Below are 22230 nucleotides of genomic sequence, written 5' to 3' on the forward strand. Positions count from 1 at the left end.
TGGTGTTCAATATTCAGCTAAGGCACGTTCTAAATAAATCATACAAATCAATTGACATATACTTGCTTTAACATGAGACGCTTTGAAAGCAAATATTTATCTTAGATGACACTCGGGAAGCAAAACACATTCATGTTACATTTCTTTCTTATTGTTAGAGAAGTGTGTATGGCAGAGGGACGTATTTGTCATATTACGATTGTATTGTGTCCAACAAACATGTAGAAATGTACAAGCGATACTTCCGACCGATATATTCTTGTTCAAGACTATTTTATTATTTTCTATTTGTAGACATAAGAGGAACTTTTTCCACTTTCGAAAATGAATTGAAAACAATAGTGTGTTATGTTGTATTAAATATCACTTTACACTATGCAAACGAAGGTAAATATTTATTGTGTTGAAACGTTGTAATTTAATATTATAATATAAACATTAATATATAAATTTATTTTCCTTTGTGTTTTATATAATCAAAACAAATTTTATGTTAACATAATAGCAACAAATATGGGTAATTTTGACAGGTTGAAATAAATTGTAATGTTCCTGTTGTCTAGTAATTTTTTTGAATATTATAAATTATAGCATTGTTCACTGTGCAGACTGCCATGTTTTTTCCACGTGATTTATTAATGAGACCAAAACTCTCTCAATCAATAAAACATACCAACTAACTGTTCTTTAGTAAATAAACTTGAAGGAACAAAAAATGATCCATCTATATTAATTTATTGAAATCTGAGCTAATGTTTTGAAAATTTGTCATCTGTTATTTATATTTGGTAAATTTTCACTAAAAACAAATAGTAGGTAACAACATATGGTACTGACAACCAATTCAAGTAGCATAGCTATATATTTTGCCACGTAGGGTACAAGTTGTAATAGGAAGCAGTGGCAGAATTACTCGATATTTTATATTTTACATTTTTTTCATTTCCAAGAACTTCGTTTTTCATTTTATTTTAAAGCTAAAGTTAAACGAGAAAAACATAAATTAAGCAACCAGTTTGACAAAAAATTAAATATTATGCTCATAATTTTCCAGCCAAGCAATAATTACTTTTCAAACCGTTTACCATGATTATTTTTCGATAAAATTCTCTTTGATGTGTTATCCAATTCAAATCAGTTGCACTTTAAAAGGGAATAAGCAAATAGACCCAACATTCAATCACTGACAAATTACTGAAACATCACTGATAACGTTTATAGATTCAACCAAATTATTGTAAAACAAGCATTAAACAGCATTACGATGTGAATAGTACAAAGTCAGCACTCCTGATGGTAATTTAATTCCGTCCAAAATCTACGACCGTAATGGGGAATTTAAATCGAGCCTTTTATACGGAATATATTAATCTTTACCCCAGTTTATGGCAAAATAATGGTAATATCGCGATAAAAAACATAATAGGGACAACTCATCTTTGGAAATTCGCTGACGATTACGACGCAGTTAAAAAAGCACTAAGGCAAGGGAAAAAATCCACCGTCCATCATCCAAGACATTATTGAGGTCAACGCAGACAATTTCTTGCAGCACTGTCATTGCATCGAAGTCACGAGAGACTGTTTTTTTGTATTGAAAAGTTGTTTAAGTAAGTTGAGACGAGACGATTTGCTGTCCGGTTATGAGACCCTCGTACAAAAGAATAATCCGTTACTGTCTGTGATTAGAGACCGACGAAGTTCTGGGCAAATTGCGTCTGGCCATGGTTTTTCGGCTCGTGTTACCAGATATATCGCAGTTATCTAGACAGGGGGATGAAACGTGAACAAACAAAAGTAATTAGGATTTTCGAGAGACTTAATGATTATGTCGCTTAGGTTGATTAGAACAGTTATAGAATCAAATTAATGAAAAATATTAAATGAACCGAAAGAGTCATCCGGATTAAATACTTGAAGGTTTTTTTTTGTTTGTTTCGTATTTGTGTGTGTAAATCGAATAGAATTTCAATGAGTTTTTTCGAAGTTGGCTATTAGTTTCATTTAAGTATGCTAAATACATTTCTAACAAAAGTTATAAGTCCAGAAACTTCCCAATAAACACACAAAAACTCAATCACATTAATAATCTAGTGGTTATTTGCTTAATAAAGGTTATTTTCCACAAAAAGTTGTTAAAAAATACCTTTTGAAGGTAGAAAAAGGTTGGTTTCTAATCTACTTAGCATCAGATGTCTTTCTATTAAAACTACTAAACAAAATTATAAAAGAAATTGAAGGATCTATTTAGGTAAATACAGTAATAGTCATTATAAGGGCATTTTTTTAAATGTTCAATATTTTAGTCTTTTATTTAAAATGAACTGTTAAAATTATAAAAATTACTATATTCTTATTCCATAAAATGTTAAATTTATTTTTCTTAATTGAAGTGTACATAAATGGAGCAATTTTAATTTTGAAATGGATTTTTTAATGATTAAATCTGTGTTATTTAATTCAACATTGACACTTTTTATAATATCATTTATTATTATTATTTATTGGAAATGATAAAATTACTTTAACTTATTTATTTAACAAACTCTATTTATAAATTGGTAGTATTAAATAATAGTAATAGTAACCAGTTACTAGAAAATTACCAAAATATATTGGCAATTTCTGTATTACATATAACAATAATTTGAAGGTCTCAAAATTGGACAGTAAACTGACATACAGTAGGAAAAACGTTTAACCCGTCTGAATTTAGAGAGAATCATGCATGACAGAATCTATCCCAAAGTGGGAAACCTACTGTCTCTATTGTACATGACGTCTCTTTCAGGATTCAGGATCAAACTCTTTTCGTACTGTATACACAATATAATAAACAAAAGAAATAAAACAAATAATGGAATTCTTATTAAAACGTCCATTTGTTATTCATTTCAAACAGCGTGTCTAGAAAATTTAACGTTGTGATTCCCACCCTGACGTCCGTTCGCAAGCAGAAACATTAATCTAAACCCCCATTTCAGAAAATAATCAATCCAAATTCCGACCAACTGGCTCACTCCGGCTGTAGAATGATTGAGATATTAAACTTTTATGGCCCGAGTATTCCTGGAAATAAATACAGATAAGTCGGACTTAAATCGTGGGCAACATTGTGTTTAATAGTTGCAAAATCGTTTATTTCGATTATTAAATCAAGATCGAGTCGAAATTAATGGACTCAAACGGAATACGACGTCTCGTTGATTTTTACTAATAGTCGTTTCAAAGTCAAGATGAATTGTCTGCTTAATAGGTTTCATCCGCACATTCAGATTGCTTGTGTGATAAACTTGATTGGAAGGAGCTTTCGATTAGTGTCAATCTTTCTATAGTCTATAACACACATACAATAAACCAAAATTAAATTAAATTATTAAATAGTTTTAAATATTTTATTTCAATATATCAGTAAATGTGAATTGCAGCGTTCTCTGTTGTTAAATCCTGAAAATGATTCAAGATGCCTCCCAGGATTAACGAGGGGTAAGCAGGACAAACGAGAGGTGTCGCTGTAATGTAACATAAACAATTTTGATGTTTTAATTACAGGACATTAACACAATTGAGTTTTGTTTTCATTTACATACAAGGATAATAAACTTTTTACGACTCTAATTCATGTGACACCACTAATTAAATGATTTTCATATGGGTAATTTTGTGTTTTGACGAATTAAATATAAAGTAACTCTTTGATTAGGATTATTTTGTCATAAAAATTGTTAACAGGAAAATAAAATAAAAAATTCAAGGGAAATAGATAATAGAACAGAATATTTCATTTTATTAAATTTGAACAACCTTATAAATAGGTTTTGAGACAAAAACATGCAGTAGTGACCCTAATTATAGCCTTTGTTCTCTGTGAATTTAAATCGGTTGTAAAAAATATACAGTAGGAAAAACGTTTGACCCGTCTGCATTTAGAGAGAGACATCATGCATGACAGAGAGGATAGAATGTCTGTCTCATAGTGGGAAACCTACTGTCTGTATTGTACATGATATCTCTTTCAGGATTCAGATGGATCAAACTCTTTTCATATTGTATATTTCAGCGTTCTAAATGTTGAGAGAAACAAGAAGAGATGTTTAAGAGTTTACGACTTATTAAGTCAAGTTCTAGCTACGAAAAAATTTGTTTGAGTTCGAAAAACTTGAAAGTAAATAAATAATTGAATAATTCAAATGTCAAAAAACAATCCAAACTTATAATAAATATAAGTAATACTAGTAAGTAATACTATATAAAAGAGTAACAGTAAATTAATATTATTTTACCAGTTCATATTAATTAAATAAAAGAGTTAAATATTTTAAAAGTTGCTGTATTAATGACCACTACTGCATGTACTTAAATTTTAAGATTAAAGAAAAAGTTTCATAAAATTCAGGACCCTAAGTAGAGCACAGAATTAAATATACCCTTAGTTATAAATAATTTATGAACAACAAAACATTTCTGCCTTCCTCAATTAACTGAGCACATTAACTAAAGAGGTAACGACCAACAAAAATAACATTGTAACCGTCAATCCCCCAGTGTTTCTCCAATTCCCCACTTCGCATATAGATTAGCAAGTTTCCCAAACACATGGTCCAATTAGAGAATGGAACCTAGAATGCAGTGTGTTCGGAAACATTAACAATAAGACCCGATATCGATCAATCATCAATTATTTACGACGCAAAAAAACTACCAGTTCAATATGTTGGAAGTAGGTTCACTTTTTTATGTAAATAGACCCGGCCATTAATTATTGGAGAGCCACATAGGTACCAAGTCAGTCTTAAAATGGAAATAAATTTTGCTTGAGTCGCTTCCTCACCGCTTTTTTATATGTTTTGTAATATAAAAACATAAAAAAGCATATAATGAAATTGGAGAGAAATTACCGGCGGAGAAATCTACAGAAGTTTATTCTTTGTGGAGGGTCCTTGAAAGTTATGAATTGAAGGAAGTTAGGGATAGCCGAGATACGGGGAGAAATATGAGATTTAATATAGAATATCACTTCTAGCTTTTGTACAAGATCGATACAACTGTAAAGGGAGTATTATGAATTTATGACGGTACATAAATATAAATGAAAAAACAATATCGACATCATTTATTACTTCCAAAACACCTGGCTCGAGATTTCATTACTTATCCGGAAAAGTATTAATCAGTCCTTTTATTGTTTTAATTAACTTCCAGACAAAGAATAAACAATCCTTTGATTTGTTGCCTACAAAGTGAGAAACAAACATGTTTTCGTTGTAACTTTTTGATCTTCTGGCCTGTACTGCGGAAAATAGCGAACGAGCAAAACAACAAAATCCAAACCATACCATTAGTTTCTTTTGTAACTTTAAAACTTCCCACGTCAAGAGTTAACCGGTCCTTTCTGCCGTTGATGGTCGAAACTTGCAGTTGTCGTGGCTGATTGTAATCCGTTCCTTTAAAATCGGGCAAGGTCGGGGATAATTTTTAAATAAATTGTTTCACGGTTCGCCTACATCTTTTACGATCACGAACGCCGTTTGTGTTTCGTCGTTAAACTTTAAGAAAAGGGTTGTCTACACCTATAAAATGCTTGAGCCATCTTTATTTTAGTAGTCTGCTCCTCCTTAAAGAAACGTTGACGTTCTATTAATACACTTTTTCCTCGGTTCAATTAAAATCTTAAAAGTTGGCCTAACAATCACTTAGTGTTTTTAAATAATTCACACGGCGTGTTGTGACATTAAAATAGAGTATTAGTATATGAATTATAAATTTCTGAACAGAGAAGAATATCTCTTGACCTAATTTGGGAGGTGGATCTAAATTATTAATCCGTTTCTAAATATAGTTTCCGCCCCCTGATGTTTTTTATACATGAGGGAAAGGAATTTAACTGTTGTTTTGTACGTGAGAAAAATGTGGTTAATTACAAGTGAATTCGTTAGTCAGTCACGTTTTCAGTTCTCTTTTATGTGGAGGTGGTTCTTATTGAAAAATTCAAATGCAACGTTCTACTTTGAATTTAAAACGCAGTGTTAAGGATGCGTCGGAAATTCTTGCAGCTGAAATATTGAAACTTTTAAACAAAGAGTATACGCATAACAATCAATCATTGCGGAAGTAATAATTGTGCGTCATCGATCTACGTCATTAATTTACGATACTATTTCAAGCTTTACAAATTGAAATGTTTATCGTGATAATTTAAGAAATAAAAATCAATACGTGAATAACAGACAATGTTTATAATGAGTTATCAATTATATTATTATTCAAAGACGAAGTGGTTAGGTTGAATTTGTAAATTTATAATTGGATTTTTAATACTAATATTTTTTAATACTCAATTCACTCAATCACGAAAAACTAATCAACGAGAAATTCAATTATAAATTTTAATCAACTTAATCTAACTTACCCTAATGTATTCTGTCCTAACTTAACCTAACTTAATAATAAAAAATATCAAAAAGTATAAACCTAGATCCAATCCATCTAAAATTAAAAATTATATTCACTAAACTAACCTCACTTGATATTAAATTTATTAAAATCTATAAATTATATTTATAAAATTTGTAATAATTAATTTAGATTTCATTTACTTTTTGTTCTTCCTTATAGTACATAATTTTTATTGATTGAAATAAAAGTGACTGATTTTTTTTGTATTCTGAAAAATATTTTTTATAATAATCATATAATAAATTACACAAATAAAGAACTTAAAGATCAAACAAAGATTTTTAATTGTAACCTATACTACCCTAACCTAAAATATATAATGGAACCTATAACCTAACCACACAAATATGAAAAACTAAAAGTTATATTCACAAAACTTGTGATAAATTAATCTAAATTCAGTCTACTTGTTTTTATTGTAGAAAGTTTCTAAACTAACCTTACTTTATACTACAGTTATTAAAATCTATAAATTATGTTTATAAAATTTATAATTCAGATTTTATTAACTTTATTATCTTCAATGTAGGGTATAATTTTAATTGAGTGATTAGAATTAATTGATAAACAACGTAAATATCAAATATTATATATTACATTTTATATTAATTTTATAATAGTATATATAATAATATCTAGCATATCCTATCCTAACCTAAAATATTATAATTTATCTAATCTAACTTAACCTCAAATTAAAAGTATCAAAGTTATATTCACAAATTTTTTGATAAATCAATTAGGTTCAATCCACTTTCTTATTTTTATTGTACAAAGTTAATCTAAAATGACGTTATTGATATTAAAGTTTATTTTATTAATTATTTTCATTATATAAAATGACTTTAAACTAACCTTACTTTATATGTTATTAAAACCTATAAATTAAATTCCTAAAATTTGTTATAAATCAATTTAGATTAAGTTTAGTTTCATATTTTCATTGTGGTATGCAAGACCAGTTGAAAATAAACGATTGATTTTTTATAATTTTGAAAATATTTTTGTGATATTCATATAATAATTTACACAATCAAACAGATCAAATATTCTAATTCAAATTTTATATCCCACCTTAGGCAACTCTAACCAAACCTAACCTCACTTACTTAATGTAATCTACTTTAACTTAACCTAACTTAATATTAAAGTTATAACATCTGTGATAAATAAATTTAAATATTTTAATCGATGTTTTTTGTAATTGATTTTAGAAATAAATTGAATTTATTTTAGAAATAAATAATTTATAAAATACTTAAACATTTAAAATATATTTACAAATTTAATAGTTACTTAATCTATTATAATATAACCTAATCTTTATTAACCTACATGTACCAACCTAACATAACCATACCTTCTCTAACCTAACTTAATATTAAAAATTCTATAAACTTTAAACTATATTCGAACTAATTTTGATCATTTTTCTATTTTTATATTTTTTAAACAAATAATTTCTTTTAAAACACATTCTGTTAGATTCTCTTAAGAGATGCTAGTTAATAACTTCCTCCGCGTTTTTCAAATCGGGAACAAGGAGCAAAAGAATGTTTCGAGTGTCTGTTGACCTTAAGAGCGTCATCGATACACCTGCATAGTGTTAAAAAGGCATTGCTGCGTCCTTCTTTTGCGGGCCCCGAAGCCGGGGCCGAGGCGCCGGGATGCACCGGCCGGTCGCGGCGTCGGCGTCGTCGGGCGACGCACCTGCCAACCGGAGCAGTTTCAGCGCGACTTTGGCCACGGACATATCATGTGACGCGCGCCTTCGTCCGCCACATACACTCATCAAACTAAAGGCAGCCCGAAAATTTACGGTGACTTGTTCGCGCGACTGGACTCGCATCGGGACCGTTTGGGGGACGTTTCTGTATATTTTTTTTTCACACACATTAATTAGAGGAGGTTTCGGTTTAAGCGGCGCGTTCTTGGAGTGTAGGTAAGGCGAATGATTTTTGTTGTTAATTAGGGGTGGCACATGGTTTACGTCACGCGATTTGATCCCGGCAGATACGACGGCACAATTTAATTAAACAATGGGATATGTCGTGTTTTTTGTGGTTTATAAACAAACAAGTATTTGATGTATTGATTGATATTTCAGTTTTGAGAATACTATTAATAGTTTAATTTATACATGATAAATAGTTGAATCGATATTCTTCATAATTAAATTACGTACGAATTATTGACATCATCAATAAAATATTTATATATTTATTATTTGAATTGTATATAATTTTACATAATATAATTGATATTGCTTTTATTATTATTTATTTGTTTATTTATTGATTTTAGTTTTTAATTATAATTATTAACTATTATAAACTAAATTTGATTTAGTTAACATTAACAAAAACGTATTAAATTTATATTTTAATTTTTTAAAATACATAAAATATAATTTTTATTACGAATATTTGTACTAAACATCTTATTTTAGCTGATGATTTATTTATTTAAATTAGATAATTTTTAAAACAGATTTAATAAAATGAATTATTATTTTTTATTAGATAAATGAATTTGAGGTTTAAAAATTATTTTCAAAAACAGAATTTTATGAAACTTTTCAATTATTAAATTTAAAATTTATATTATTTACATAATACATACATAATAAAATTTTTAGAAAGAAAATTTAAACTGTAATGTCATTTCACAAATCTATTTATTTATTTAGATTGGATTAAAATGAATTACGTGTTTATAAAATATTTTATAGAGAATGCCACCTTTTATTTTCAATAAATATTACCTAAAAATTAAAAGAAATATTAATTGTTATTATATATATATATATTTATTTATTTATTGTAGCATATAATAATTTATGTTTTTTTGGCATTTTAATTAGATCGTTTATTGATGTGAAGTTTGATGTTTAATTATTACAATCTATTTTTATAATTATTTTTTTTTAATTTGTCATAATTATTACTAAAAAGTTTATAATTTCATAAATTATTTTTTTAATATACATAATTCAATTTTTAATACGAATATTTGAATTATAACATAATTTGTTTGTTTTGTTTTTATTATATTTTTAATGATATGACTTAAATATATTTATATATCAAACCAAATTTTTTTATTTTTTTTTAATTTGACATAAATATTACCACAAAAAGTATAATTCTTAAAAAATAATTAAAGAATAATTAAATTACATATTATGTATTTATTGTTTCATATAATAATTTATGTTAATTTACATTTTTTATTAATTTGTGGTTTAAAATTTAATTATTAAAATAATAAAAAGTGAATTATATTTTAGTTGATTTTAATTTTAAATCTGATGTGTACGTATAATATTAGATAATAGATTTTTAATGATATGATTTAAATATATTTATATATCAAACCAAATTTTTTAATTTTTTTTTTTAATTTGACCTAAATATTACCACAAAAAGTATAATTTTTAAAAAATAATTAAAGAATAATTAAATTACATATTATGTATTTATTGTTTCATATAATAATTTATGTTAATTTACATTTTTTATTAATTTGTGGTTTAAAATTTAATTATTAAAATAATAAAAAATGAATTATATTTTAGGTGATTTTAATTTTAAATCTGTACGTATCTGTATACGTATAATATTCTTATTTTATGCAATCATGAACTTAAAGCGCCTCTAATTTAATTTTCACTAACTTGCTATATAAATCATATATGAAAACTTAGTCATCGTTAAAGACTTTTTAAGCCAAACAAGCTCCGTTAAACATAAACCCGATTAAACTACATAGTATTAAAGTGAAATTGGATAGTTAATAATTTTATCAGTTTCCTGCTCATTTAATCTGTTTTATGTACCTTTAAACAAGACGAAAACATGCTGATTTTCAGTTTATATTAAAACACCAATTTTTATTATTTTTATTTAAGATTTTCATACTCAGACAATACATCATCCCAGGCGTATAAGCCATCCATAAATTTTATTAATCCACTTGAGTTTACAACTTTGCATAACGCATACAATTTTAACCGGATAATAAAGTCTGGGCTGAACAAAAACAGATTTATTTTCTCAAACTGCCTCTAATTAATTTGTATAATTTAACTGTACTTATGCCAGACTAAACCGACGTCAATCACTTTATTTTTGTGGTGAACAATACAAACAGTCAGTCAGATTTGAAATTGGCCCACGGTAAACTAAACTTAGTAAACAAGATAGAAGTTTAAAAGTTTATTGGTCTTTGTCAGAATATAAATCTGTTATAACATAGACGAAAGCAAGTTGTCCCAAAATTGGAAGTTCGTAAGTGCCTCAGTATTAAGTTTCCTGCATAAGCCGTGGTTTAAAAACACATTTTAATTTTCTCAACTAGTTTTTGTTAATTAGAACTGCGGCTATTAACTTCTGGTGTAGCTTTACGACAAAGAATACAAACAACCGCTGCATTGATAGAACGGAATCGCTGCGGTGGTTATTTCTGTTTTATCTGAAATTATATTTAATAACCCACTTTACTTGATGGTTCAACCTGTAGTTTACAAAATAAAACAATGCAACATTGCCCAATATTTTCAGGCGAGTTTATTTTTAAATCTTAGCATTTCAACACGTTTCTGTCAGTTAGGATGTTAACCCGACTGTTGAAATACTCAAAATGCATTTAGCATATTTCAAGAGATGAAATCGTAAATATTTACGTGTTGAGATGCGTTCTCTGCTATATTTACTGTTCTCAGTTCGCAATCAGGTACGCGGCAATACCAAAATTGATTTTATTGAATAATTTAAAAACGTTGAAAGGATACGTCTTTCGAATGTTGAACTTAATGTCGTATGTTGCAGGAAAATAATACATTTTATGAGTTATTTGGCTGCAGATTAAACATTAAATTTAATTAAGGAGTGTTATTACAACCATAATCTTTAGACGTGGGACTAATTTCTTGCCGGCATTAGACACTTTCATATTGTAGCAAGTTTGATTTTAAGGTATTTAGGGCAAGAAGTAATACTAATGGGTAGATTATATCGTTCACCTTAAAACGTGTCTTAAATTTAAATTTTAACATCCAGTAAAAATTTAATGAATATTGATTTGTCGACATTTATACTGCGCTGTCTTTTGAAGGGGACGATTTGATTTATTTCAGAAATCAGAATTCCAATGGCAATATATAGTAGTGGCCATAATTATAGCAACTTAAAATATATTAAAATTACGAGCAGTAACCTAATTTTAATGTTTAAAAATATCTCGTGAATTAAAATAAATTATTTTGTGGTGTTTTATTACTTATTATAGTTATTTAGTTATTGATCGAAATGAAATTCTTACAACAATTAAATCTAAATTTAATATCGTTCTGCTTATGTTAAACATCCAACAGGAACAAAACTAAACAAAAAGTTTTTTATACCCACAGTGAAACTGGTGGTGGTTCAATTATTCTATGGAAATTAGGGTGGGCCAAATTTTTTTTTTTAACTTCCGACTGAAAAATTGATTACTAAACACCTTTCAAAATGCTTTCCAAAGATGAGTTTACAATTTTTATAGGAAGGTCCTCCTCATCTAAGTTTTTCTTTTTTTCTTCAGTCCCATATGGCAAAATTCATATCCCGCCATTACTTGATCGTACAGCAAATTTCTATTCTATTTTTTTATAGGAAATTGAATGCTCTATAAAAAAGGTATCTTACAATTTTTTCATAACTCTTGCCGGTTAGGAGATATCGGAGGTGAAAATTTGAAGAATTTAACAAAAATTTCTTTTTTACTTCTAAATTTTACTCGTATATAAATAAATATTATAAAATGCTCAACATATATTTTTATAGGGAATTCAACGCTCTATAAAAAAGGTATCTCACAATTTTTTCATAACTTTTGCCGGTTTGAAGATATCGGAGGTCAAAATTTGAAAGACAACAAAAATTTCTTTATTACTTCTAATTTTTACTCGTATATAAGTAAATATTATAAAATGCTCAACATATATTTTTGTAGAAAAAGGTCTCCTGTAGTTAATCGATTACGCTGATCATTCGAAAAGTTTTATTTATTTATATAAAATAAGAATATAATAATTTTTACAATACTATATAAAATAACAATAGTAAATATTAGTTTAAAAATTAATTTTAAATAAAAGAGTTATGGCTAAAATATTTAACATTTTTAAAAGTTGGTATAATAATGACCACTATTGTATATATTATCAAAATAAGTTTTAAACATAAATTCCGACAGAGATTAAACAAAATTCCATCAACAACAGAACATTTAAATCAGTAATAAAACTAATATCACCAAAATCCTTAGGAAATAATTAAAACAAATTTATTTAATAGTAAAAAATCGGAATACTAATCGCTACATTTTTCTATTTAATACTTCGTTGACGTTATAATTTATAGGACAAAATCTTCAGAAGAAAGTCTTCTTTAAGTCATATAACAATGTTAAACATCAGATTAATAATTGAAAGAATGAATCAAATAAAATAAACTAGAAAATTCCAGTTACCCGGTTAAGCAATGTAGTTTTATTGATACGAAAGATAAAACTTTAAACTTTTAACGTCCGATTATTCCTGTTTTGCCACAGTGCACAATTCCTACATGTTTAAGTAAGTTATAAATTTCCAGTAGTAAAGTTTACGTTCCGAAACTTCGTCAAGTTTACGCTTGCTTTTGAAGTGTGTTTGATGGACACCACATACACATACTCTAATTTACAGTTTATACGTCCATAAAATAACACGATAAAATTGAATTCGGTTTAATGTTTTGCGTTACTTTACGGCCATCGATATTTTTAACGCGACCGTTAAGAAATTTTATTTAGAGATTACGGTGGGCCACATAAAAATTATACTGGTGCACATTTTATCACTTAATATTTCAAAGGTGTCTTTTAACATTAAAATAATAATAATAAAAATAACAAACGATTTAACGTTTGTCACCTTCCACCTTTAAAATTTAATTTTAATAAACACCCGCACGCGGTTTCCGTGCCAGTTGACTTTTTCACCTTTTTCCATGGTGAAAACTGACGAGGTCGATCGGATTTTCGCACGGTCGAAAATTTTTGCAGCGACACGGAATAATTACCGGCGAAATATGTAAAATATCGATTCGTGACAGCTATTTATAAAACATATTCGAACAAAACGGTAGATACGACGATGCGGAACACCGGTGTTGTCCGCATTGTCCGCAATCTGATTCGTACAACCAAGGAGCTTAAGAGAATCCTGCTGCAACGACCGCATCTAGATTTGAATGGTGAAAAATTTATGAGGCAGCGTCTCGTCTCGTTTTTTTTTTATCACCGAATTGATTTAACCCAAATTTAACGGTCTATTTATTTGGTTTAAATTTTGTCGAAACAACGGCCACTCCGCCGGCTAATATGAATTATAATTATTCAAGGTGAATTTAAATGGAAATAGGGCAGACCCTCCAAATTGAATTTTAAACGCCCGGATATTTTATCCATAAATTCTGAAATTCCGGACAATTGTTGGTCGAAGAATCGGCTTTTAATTACGTTAAATATAAGGATGTCATGATAATTAGACAATAAATAGCAGATCTAAGAATTTAATATAAATATGTAGAAGACGTAGTAAAACATCTCCCCGTTGTTGGGACGTCGGTCTATATTTAGATTTAACTTTGCTGCCTGAATGACAGTGTTAATATTAATTATGCACGATTTGACCCAGTTCCTATTCAACAAATAGTTTAGTATGGTGTTTGATAATTTTATCGCATTTTATACAACCTTAAATCACATTAATTTACCATTCGATTTGACAGAGCCCCCCAAAGAAATACCGGGAACTTATCGATATTAAATTCCGACATTTTAGTGGCATTGTTCACGGACATTCTACAAGTCGATCAATATATTGATCAGCATCTAATAAAATTTTAAATGGTGTTTATTAGTTCAAATAGCCCCCTACAATCATCCATAAATAACGGCCTCGGAAAACTTTTATTTTTCTTTTGAACGTACGCCGAACCAATTATATGACACATGAAACAATAAAGAGTGGAATTGATGAGGGAAATCTGGGAAGTATATTTATTCCATCACGTCAAAACCACAATGAAATTACAGGTAAAATACGAGTCAATGTTATTAAACCGTTTGGTTCGTCGACAAACAAATCACACTGAACTGCGTCAAATCTGCCCGATATTGATTGAATTCAAGAGGTTTTAAGTCCTTTTAACTGCCATCGTAGACGGAAATTAAACGATAACCGAAATTGATAAATTTTAAATTTGTTGTCGTCGATACTTTTACCATCAATCGGGCCTCCATTCTAATAAATTTAATTTGTTTTTTGTAATTTCGAAACGGACGTACGAAACATCCATATTTTTGTGTCGATGCTTTTAATTAATCCCCTTCCTGTGCCAAAAGCAACATTGTACGGAACGAGGGATGGCACTAATTAAAATTCTTAATTACTGCTGATTAATTTTCAGCAATTTAAGCACCGACTGAGGATTTAATTCGACTGTCTGAATGGTCTCAAATCGCCAATATTAAAAGCCACTTTAGAATCCAGTGTTTGCAAATTAAGTGAAAAAAAAAAACTGTTCTGTCTTCAAGTATCTCAATGTTGTGATTTTGCCTTGAGAATGTAATACTTCCTTAACTTTTTTTTTTTTTTGTTTTCACATTTTTATTATTTGAAAAATTTAAAATATTTTATTATTTTTGGTTTTTTAGATACTTGCTCCTGGAATCATTAATTTCTTTACATTTTTTAATTTATATACGATCCTTTCAGATTCCTAACCGGTTTAAATTTCTTTAACCTCTTTAGATTCATTACAACACTTTCTTTAGGTTGTTTACATTGTCTACATCGTTTACATTCTTTACATTCTTTTCATTCTTTACATTCTTTACATTCTTTACATTCTTTACATTCTTTACATTCTTTACATTCTTTACATTCTTTACATTCTTTACATTCTTTACATTCTTTACATTCTTTACATTCTTTACATTCTTTACATTCTTTACATTCTTTACATTCTTTACATTCTTTACATTCTTTACATTCTTTACATTCTTTACATTCTTTACATTCTTTACATTCTTTACATTCTTTACATTCTTTACATTCTTTACATTCTTTACATTCTTTACATTCTTTACATTCTTTACATTCTTTACATTCTTTACATTCTTTACATTCTTTACATTCCTTACATCCTTCTTTAGATTTTTTAGAATCCCTAGATTCTCTAGGTTCTCTAAATTCTCTAGATTGTTTAGATTCTCTAGATTGTCTACATTCTTTAAATTCTCCAGATTCTCTAAATTCTCTAGATATTCCAAGATTCTCTAGATTCTCTAGATTCTCTAGATTCTCTAGATTCTCTAAATTCTCTAGATTTTTTAGATTGTTTAGATTCCCTAGATTGTCTACATTCTTTAAATTCTCCAGATTCTCTTGATTCTCTAAATTCTCTAGATATTCCAAGATTCTGTAGATTTTCTAGATTCTCTAAATTCTCTAGATTCTTTAGATTGTTTAGATTCTCTAGATTGTCTACATTCTTTAAATTCTCCAGATTCTCTTGATTCTCTAAATTCTCTAGATATTTCTAGATTCTCTAAATTCTTTAAATTCTTTGGACTCTTAATGTTCTTAGATTTTTTATTTTGATCCTTAAAGTAAAACTTGAATTTTTATATTTTGTATATGGTATTGTTAAAAACATTTTATCAATAAATTTCTTGTTTTAAATGGTACTCGAGTTTCATTAGTGTTTTATTGTTAATCATAACAACGGAAATATTGGTAAAAGAAATATCGACTAAATTTTAATAATCGTATCAGAAGATGACACTATAAACTTTGGCATTTTCATCAGAATTGCTCGTTTCATGGTTAACGCAATTACTAGAAAATGCAATATCGTATGCTGTTGGATTGTGGCCTCTAACAATATTGGGGCAATTGACGGACGAATTGATGCCATTTAACCGAAACACATTTCCTATTTGTAGCTGCATTTACCCAAACTAAAAGTTCCAGTTCATTAGTTGACACGTGAATTATAAATATCTTCTTATTTTATTGTTCAAATACCTTGTATTCAGAGAATGCATCCAATTAATTGGTCTGACATACACAGTCCGTAATATTAATCCATTCAGTGCGATAACAATACTAGTTTCCTGGTACTCTATTAGGGTCGTGTGCATGTTGTAATTTTACAGGCATTATCTTTCCAACACATCGAATTTCAAATACGTACGGTTTATTGGAAACTGATGTACGGCATCACATCGAACGCAACAATCATATTCCAGCAGCTTCTACATCCATAAATATAAATTTAGTGTGAAATACGTTCCAACTTCATAGGTTGCCTCTTAAAGTGAACACCAAAACTACATTTTGAATTATAAATGGCGCATTAACACTTTTAGCTTCAAATATTGAAAGACTTTTTAAGTGACTTCAAAAGCCGCATATGGAACTTCCAATGTGTTTTGGAAAGGTACAACCAAGTAAATTATTCACTCCGAAATTTCGAAACTACCTTTAAAAATTCATGGAAAGTTATAGTTAGTTTTTAATTGACAAGGTGAAGTTCTTTAATCGATTCTGTTTAAAGCGTAACCAGTATCTATTGGAATACCTAATCGGTTTTATCGAATTGTAAGGGCCTAATTAAGTCGATCCACCAATGGCCGTGCCTTCATTAGTGTATTGAAATTTGTGTTTGGAAACTGTTTGGATGACACACGCAATGGGACCTGACCGACCCCACACAACCTCCAATTGGAAACCTCCTGAATTAACCACCACCATACATTAAACAGTTCAAAAACAATTTCGTAAAGTTATTGTAAGACATCGCTGTTCATGAACTCCATTTAATATTAACGAGGATTACGACACGGGACCAAAAAACTTTATAGTCGAACAAAATCAAGATAAGGAGCCATAATTACGAGGACCACTTCTTAAATGTTGCGGCACGAATTCCTTTAGCGTTTACGGCAGGAAGGAAACCTCTAATCACAAAAGTTACCGGCGAACTCGCGTAGCCTCCCAATGGCATTATGCGTGTGGCAAATTGCAACCCCCACTAAATAATTTATTGGTCTACCTCAGTATTTTTCAGGTTGATTAGCGTTGTGCCGCTGAAAGGCGACCGGTTTATTACTTATTTGATTTTGTTTGCCGCATTTTATTTATGTGGCCGCCGGAAGGTAACTGAATTTATGAATACATAAGGAGTTCCTGCGACTTTATCGCTTGTTTAAGTTAACTGAGCCTTTATTTGACTTGATTAATTGCCCAAGTTGCCGCCGTATTTGCATTATTTGATTTCATGACGGCGGCGACGAAGGAGACACATGCGATATATCAACTTTTTTAGGTGTAGCAACAAGAAACAACCCGGCTTTAAGTAATCGTAATAATTATCAGTCGTTCCTCAACTTTTATTAGTTTGATCATAAATTTCTCAGAAGTCAAGAACATTGTTAATCAACTCAATTTATATATTGGATAATAAATTTTTTAAGTTAATAAAAAGACTATCCTAAAATATTCAAACACAAAACTATAAGCTGCATATTATTACCTTAAGATCAAAGAAACTTTAAGTCTGTAGTAAATATTCAAACACAGCTATAAGCTGCTTGTTTTGATATCAAGAGAAAAACATAAGCATAAGCATATATCAAAAACAAAGTTATAAGCTATTAGTTGTAAGTTTTGATCTTAATAGTTATACGTGAAGCTTGAACCTTATTCCACATACCAAAATACATGTTTGACCTTAAAAATAAAACATGAACACGGTAAGACATTGTCATAAATGAAGAATTATTAAGTTTACTTCAAAAATTCTGAAACAAAATTGTAAGTTACATGTTATCTTAAGAGAAATATATAAACATAAACATATATCATAAGTAAAGTAGATATTTATAATAATAAGCTGCATATTTTGATCTTAAGAAATATACTGTCATATTTCATCATAATGAAAAACTTTAATCTCATTCCACGTAATCCAAACATAAAACTGTAAGCTGCATGTTTGATTTTGAGGCGAATACCTAAACATATTTGTACATCATCATAAATAGAGAAACTTGAATCTCTTTCAAATACTGAAACAAAAAGCTTCATGTTTTAACCTTAAGAAAAATATATGAACATCTCATACAGTATCATGAATAAAGAGGATTTAAGACTGTTCTATATATATATATATATATATATATATATATATATATATATATATATATATATATATATATATATATATGATTTTTAAACCTTGTTAAAACATTTCTCTTGAGGTCAAAACATGTAACTTTATTTTTTTCTTTGTATGTTTGGATTAGGCTTAAAGCTCCTTGATTCATCCGAAAAAACCGTTGTCCAAACAACAGCATAAATAGAAGGCTCAAATATCTGTAAACATCACCCGTGTAATCGTCTTTGGTCTGTGGCGGCACATAACTAAAAATAAATCCAATTTGGCATTTAGAAGAGTCCAGAGAAGTGGGGAAACTGAAGTGAGTCGTGCCACTTCGTTCCAGAGCCATCCCAGAGATTCCAGGCCACTCGTCAGGTCAACAGTTTTATCACTCGGTGTGCCGCAGGATAATTAACTGTGGGCCGTCACGCGGCTTGTTCAGCGAGACGCAAAAAAATCTATCCCATTACTAGGTTACGTATTTTTTTGTCTCGGAGATTATTTGAATTTATTGGGGTCGTATACAGAAAGTGTTACAGCCCTCGGTGTTCTCGGGCTTCGACCGAATTACCCAATCAAGTTTATTAGAGGCAATCTTATCGATTAGCCGGAAATATTAGTACGTCAAAATCAGGAGCAGTCTTCGGATGCCATTCACAAAAATTTCGATAACGCGGCAACGCACACGCACGCCGAGAGATGTGCGACGTGCACGTGCCTAAAAATTCGAACAGATGTGAATTATTTATTGGTCTCGGGCACCTTTGGCTTTGTTTCCCCAAAAACGGGGTAAATCAATCACTCGAACGCGTTTCCATGTACTTGAATAATGTGAATATGCATGACGAGTGCGTTATTACCAGTTTTCAATTTTCGACGATTACCACCTTGTCTGCATGACGATTCGAACGGGGTCGTTAGGAACTTTTTAATATTAAACCAAACTTCATTTTCACGAAGTTTTACGCCGAATTTACCTTCCATTAAGTCAGTGTTGGCGGGCAACAATTTTTTTCGTTTAATAATTTGAAGAGTCAACAGAATTAGGAAGGAAAAAGGGAATTCTCACGGAATATCATGTGGAACACCAAATTAAATTGGGTCAATATTGATCGTCCCAAGTTACTTAATTGTGTGCTACTACAGAAAAAATATTCGTTTTACTATGTTATTGATTGTACGACAATTGTTTATTCAAATAAATTTAAATCGTGAAATTGATCCTTTTGAACGTAATTAGATACAACGGGTTGTTTTAGTCGGAAATGTTATTAAATAAAACAAATATTAACGACAAACAAGTGAAGTCACATTGTTTTACACCGTTTATGAATGCATTAATAATACAAAGTCCAATGTATATCAATAGTGTGATGTATTGATCAGTTCACATTTAAATCGAACCACCACAATCCAGTTATATGTTTTCAAACTTATAATTGTCATATTTACAAAAGCAGCAGCTTTGTTCCTGGTAAAAATATCGATTTACACTTAAGTGCATTTTTAAATATTACACAAATATAATACGTATGAGTAATAAATAATAATCAGTTTTTAAACATCCGTTAGACAACTCAGCGAAAGTTATACATAAAATACAACACAATAAACGTCTGTTTATGGTAAATATTCACTCGTAAATTCAGCGAAAAAGTTTTAAACTTACACGAGCCACATATAGATCAGACAATAAATCAGGTCTCCGTTAGAAGTGCAGTGCAGTGTAAACCGAAGCGTAATTTATTTGTGGCTGACCGTGGGGTTGTTCACCCTTTCCGTATCTCGGGCTTACTTCATGTTTAACTTGAGATTTCCCAAATGATCCGCCTCTCTTTTCGTTGCAAAGTATTTCCTCAAAAAATTACTCGTGTGACATCGATTTCGGTGAAATATTGCCGGGACGTTCGGGTCCCCCGTGCCATATTTCGGTGGGCTTTGCCGAAGTTTACAGACGGAATTTATTAGGTCGCAGACTCCGGCGATGTGTTAAAGTTTTTCCGTAATCACTTCGGTTGGTCTTGCGGTACTTTTGAGGTTGAGTCAATCGAATTAATCGACTATTCACAACAAATACGTTAACGGATCTAATATTCTCCAACTTGTGAAATGTAAATACCACACCCTCCGGAATTAGTTCGTCTGAGACGTAGTCCATGCATATTCCAGTCGGCCCAGTGTTTTAATGACCAATGGCCGTTGAGCCTAAGGCCTTTGGAACTTCGTGAAACGTTCACTTTTATTTGACTTTGGAATTACAACGTACGTACGTTGTATAATTAATTCTTGATATGACGAGAATAATTGTAAGCGGCGGAGCTTTTACATCACTGTTTCAACTCAAATGGGTATTGTAATATTTTATGGAGAATTAGAAATTCATGTTTGCCAAGATATAATAAGGGAAGATTCCATATCTGCGATTTATGAGAAGGAATCAGTTTAATGGATATAGTTAATATGTTTAATCACGTGAATATGTATTTCAAATGTATTAAGTATCTTTTGTGTTATAATATGATGTTTTATTTATTTATTTATTTGTTTAATTTCTCACAATTATTAAACAAAAAAATTTTATGGTAAATGATTGAATTAATTAAATGATTTGGATCCATACATTTTTTACAGTAAATTTATAAAATAATGGGAACAATGTATTGATTAAAACTTATTAATTCAATTATTTGCTATAACATATTGTTTGAAGTTAAACAATGAAAAACATGATTGTGTGGAATGAATAAACCACATTTGTGTGGCCGTTATAAATATTTTTAACTTTATAATAACCTAATTGCATATTAAATTAAATAATATACAGTGTGTTAAAAATCAAATGGAAAACATTCATTATTTAAATTATTAAGCATATTTATAACAAATCTCAAGTGGAGACTCCTGATACATCATTTAAAAGGTCTTTTCATGCTCTATGGAATATTGTTATTGTTTTCCAATTTAGTGCAAAAATTACGTTAAAAGTACACTAAAACTTGTTTACCACATTTTTAGAATAGTTATAAATATTTTTAACTCTGTATTTAATTAGATATTAATATAAATAATATACAGGGTTGAACAGCCAGTCGGAGTAAGTCCATTATTTTAATTATTGAGAATATTTATAAGAAGTTTATTCTACATTTAGATTATCAAGACTTTAAAACGAGGTTCTTCAACGAATAAATTTTATTGCTATCCCCCCATTTTTGAGAATTGAGGGCTTCTGATACATCAGTTAAAAGGTCTCTTCATCCTCTATGGAATATTATTATTGTTTTCCAATTTAATGCAAAAAATTACGTTAAGTGTCCACTAAAATTTGTTTACCACATTTTTAGAATAGTTATAAATATTTTTAACTCTGTATTTAATTAGATATTAATATAAATAATATACAGGGTCGCACAGCCAGACGAAGTAAGTCCATTATTGTAATTATTGAGAATATTTATAAGAAATTTATTCTACTTTTAGAATATCAATATTTTAAAACGAGGTTCTTCAACGAATAAAT

The 22230-nt window shown here is 29.3% G+C and overlaps 1 protein-coding gene across 4 annotated transcripts in view; it reads left to right on the forward strand.

The window, feature by feature from the left end:
* The first annotated feature begins 8224 nt into the window (after positions 1-8224).
* The window catches only part of LOC109601405 (uncharacterized), a 49689-nt gene continuing 35683 nt past the window's right edge, over positions 8225-22230 (forward strand). For all 4 annotated transcript variants that reach the window (XM_020017648.2, XM_020017650.2, XM_020017649.2 and 1 more), the window contains exon 1: positions 8225-8398. The gene's annotated coding sequence lies outside the window, so the exon portion shown is untranslated. The remainder of the gene's footprint in view (positions 8399-22230) is intronic.

This window comes from Aethina tumida, chromosome 5 (assembly GCF_024364675.1).
Source record: "Aethina tumida isolate Nest 87 chromosome 5, icAetTumi1.1, whole genome shotgun sequence".
Classification (NCBI taxonomy): domain Eukaryota; kingdom Metazoa; phylum Arthropoda; class Insecta; order Coleoptera; family Nitidulidae; genus Aethina; species Aethina tumida.